Source organism: Cariama cristata, unplaced genomic scaffold (genome assembly GCF_000690535.1).
Source record: "Cariama cristata isolate BGI_N322 unplaced genomic scaffold, ASM69053v1 scaffold19451, whole genome shotgun sequence".
Lineage (NCBI taxonomy): Eukaryota > Metazoa > Chordata > Aves > Cariamiformes > Cariamidae > Cariama > Cariama cristata.
The window spans coordinates 14,473-18,296 of NW_009600041.1; positions in this window are offsets into that span (position 1 = coordinate 14,473).

Below are 3,824 nucleotides of genomic sequence, written 5' to 3' on the forward strand. Positions count from 1 at the left end.
CATCTCGCAGTGTGTGCCTCAGTGAAGCTCGGCGGTTGGAAATCAGCCCGTCTCAGCCCGGGGCAGAAAGGACGGAGCTGGTGGCTCCAGCTGGGTTGGGTGCTCTCTGCTGGCAGCGGCACCCAGGCTCACGGAGCGGCCTCCAGCCTGATTTTCAGCTGAGTGACCCATTCTGCTTTGCCTTTGTTGGGAACCAGCCAGGCGTAAGTCAGTTCTGACACTGATAACGTAGGCAGAAGTTATACTAAATGCCAGACGCTCTGCAGCTGCAAATTTCCTCTCTTTGAACTCAAATGTCAATTTACAGCTCTGTAGTGATATCCCATCACGGTCCTACCTCCCCAGCAGTGGGTGCGACTGCCTCAGCACCCAGACAGACACAGCGTGCTCTCCAGTGGCTCGCCTTGGCCGTTCTTCAGACCCAACCGGGATCAGACCCCGGCATCACACAGCCAATCTCATGGATTTGTATTTTGCAGCCCTAGCACTCCATAGCTGTAAGCATTCGAGTGTTCACAAGATTAAGATTAGGAGTAGGTCTCTCATAGCATGGTCATACTGGAAAGACCATGCTGAGGGATGGTTTCTGAGATGGCGGATAGCGTCCATCCACGCTCTAGACACTATCCATGCTCCACACTCCATGATGCGTGTGGAACCTATCCCACACTTACCCATGCATCTCCATCCTCCAGTCCCACAGCATGTCCTGCTTCATAGCTCCAGGAGTAACTGAGTCTTCCCTGACCTTGGCTGTCACAGCCCTCCATCCTTCTTAAACCAAGGGGCCTTGGTGGCTTAAAGCTTTCTTCTCTAACTCTGCCTGTTAACTGTTAAAATACAATCCTGACAGATGCCCTCTGCCAGAGATCCCTCAACCTTTTCCTTCAGGAGGTGGCTCTCAGGGTCAGTGCTGGACCAGTTTTCCTTCCACTCCGGAGGGAAGATACCACCATGAACAAAGTGGTTGCCAGAGGTTTATTTTTCACTTTTCCTTCTAGAGACCTGCTTTCCATCTCTAGGCGGTCTCCCTGCCCTCAGCTGCACCCCATGGCTCTTGCCCAAGCCACAGAGATTTGGGGGAGCAGCAAGTACTCCTATAGGGATGGTGGGAGGTGTTGAGGCGTTGAGCAGTGTGAACAGACTCTGGTGTGCTTGGGAATAAGTAGAGTAGGACTCATTCTTCTTTACATAGGGGCCTTTAGGGTGTATGAGGGAAGGGGGTAGTGGGTTTTGTTGGGTTTTTTCCCCATCAGTGGAATGTCACCACTGCGAGGAACAGCTCACCTGTGTAAGTACATCCCTGGGGAAACTTCTGCATATGTCCAGGTTAAAGGCATCCTAAGTAATAACAGCCAGCAGACAGAGAAAGCAAACACTGTCTAGGATCCTCGGATCTTCACTGAAGTTAGATTGAAGTTTTACACCTGCTGGGAACCTGTTTGTTTATAAGCAATATTTTAAAATGCTTTGGAAGGGGTGATTAAGCTGCTTTCAGATGCTTTTCCTCCCTCCACTGACTGTAGAAACTGTAGGTCATACTCATCTGACCACATAGAGACATTCATGGTGTAGATCTGTCTCCTAGAGTCCTCCTTTTGTCTGTTCCTCAACCCCAGACACCTGCCCGTGGCATCTTGCCTGCCATCCTAAACCCACACTCTCCATAAAGATATCACTCAGAGGAGGTCCCTCTCCACCTCCCAGAAGAAACCCATGGCATAAGAAAGAGAGGGCAAGCGGCAGATGACAGTGAGGAAAGGGACAAGGCTCAGTCAGCAATGGCCAGCTACAGCGGTGCTGCTCAGCACCATGGACCATGGTGGATGGGGCACTGGTTCAGGTCATTGTTGGCACCTGATGGAAGATGAGTTTGGGCAATGCCAGCAGTACGTCTGCACTGCCAGGAAACCCATGTGTTGGAAAGCAACTGGCACTAAGCCCATTGCTTTTACTTTGGAGATCTGTCACCCCTAGTGTAATGGATGGAGAAACAGCAATGCATCTGAAAGCAGGATGTGGCCCAGGCTGCTGCCAACCTTAGGGAATTCCCTCTGAATCACCAGCTGGTGAAAAATCACAGAATGATAGAATGGTTTGGTTGGGACCTTCAAGACCATCCAGTTCCAACCCCCCTGCCATGGGCAGGGACCCCTCCCACCAGACCAGGTTGCTCACAGCCCCATCCAACCTGGCCTTCAACACTCCCAGGGATGGGGCAGCCACAGCTCCTCTGCGCAACCTCTGCCACTGCCTCACCACCCTCACTGGGAAGAATTTCTTCCTCATATCTCATCTAAATCTTCCCTCTTCCAGTTTAAAGCCATTGCCTCGTGTCCTGTCACTCCCTGCCCTTGTCAAAAGTCCCTCCCCAGCTTTCTTGTCAGCCCCTTTAGGCACTGGAAGGCTGCTCTAAGGTCTGCCCGGAGCCTTCTCTTCTCCAGGCTGAACAACCCCAACTCTCCCAGCCTGTCCTCACAGCAGAGGTGCTCCAGACCTTGGATCATCTTTGTGGCCTCCTCTGGACTCGCTCCAACAGGTCTGTGTCTTTTTGCGTTGGAAGCCCCAGAAAAAAGGTTGCTGAACTGTTCAGTTTTACTCCAGGTAATTTTTAACATGGGCAGTTCACTGCTCAGTGCTTGCCCCTCCCAAGAGAGGCAGGAGAGGTGACCCCCCCCCCCGCCCCCGGCATGCACTGAAACCTCCTGTGGGATGGTGTGGGATGGTGTGGGATAGGGACCACCACCCCAGGTGAGGTCCCGGCTTAACAGGATGCAACCTGGGTAAACCAGGATGCTGAGTTTGACACAGAACTCCTGTGGTTTTACTCAGAGCTCCTCAGGGAAACCCCACGAGGGGACTGATCACAATTTGGAGCCCGTCAGCAGTCTGGGGACAGTAGTGGGGAGCAGAAAGCCACTCTGGTTCTAGTCAAAACAGAGACCTTTTGGGACAATGAGATGTGACCATCGGTCATGGAGTAGGCCAGTGACACAGGTGGCTCTTCCCAGTCCTGTGTACTCCAGCTCTAAACTGGTCCCGGTATGGATTTCAGTGGAGTTGTACAGGGCTTGTGCAGTGGTGGGTGAGACCTTCAGGCTTGTTGAGATTTCAGGAGGAGATTTCCTGGGGAACAGGTGCCTGCCCCTTCCCTCCCGTAACCTCTCCAGTTATTGCCATCTGATGTGGTTACGGAGATGGGGCCGCTCAGCTCCCTGCTGGCTTCCAACCCCGCCGGCGTGCAAGCAACCCAAAAGTGGGCAACACCTTGCAACCCTTAGAAAACTCCCAAAAGAATATAGGGAGGTAGCTGAGGATATCCAGCCTCAAAAGTGTCTTCAGTGCTGCTGATAATTATTATGAGAAACGATTGCCTGTCTTTCCAGAAAAACTGATAATTATTATGATGAATGGTTGCCTCTCTTTCAGGAAAAAAGTTGAGAGACCCAGTGAAATTCTTCTTTGTTTTGTCTTAAAGTTATTGCAATGATTTGTTAGCAGTTTTACATTTCACAGTGTCGACACGTTCTACATGCTCAGGAGGAATAATCTCAGATAAAGGTTTAAACTTCTTTTTCTCTTCCTTTCCTTTTTAAAGGATCTGAAAACAGCTGTGAAATGTGAATAGATTTTAACTATTAGTCCCGAGCTGCCAAGACGTTATTTCCTGTAGCTTTGACTCATGCAACTGAAGAAATAAATTGGATCAGAATATTGTTTTGTACCGGCGATTTTTGTCTCTCTCTGCCACCCCCAGGCTTGTCTCTATTTAAAGCCAAAATACCAAGGCATACTCTCATATGCGTTCATTTTTACTGCTGGTG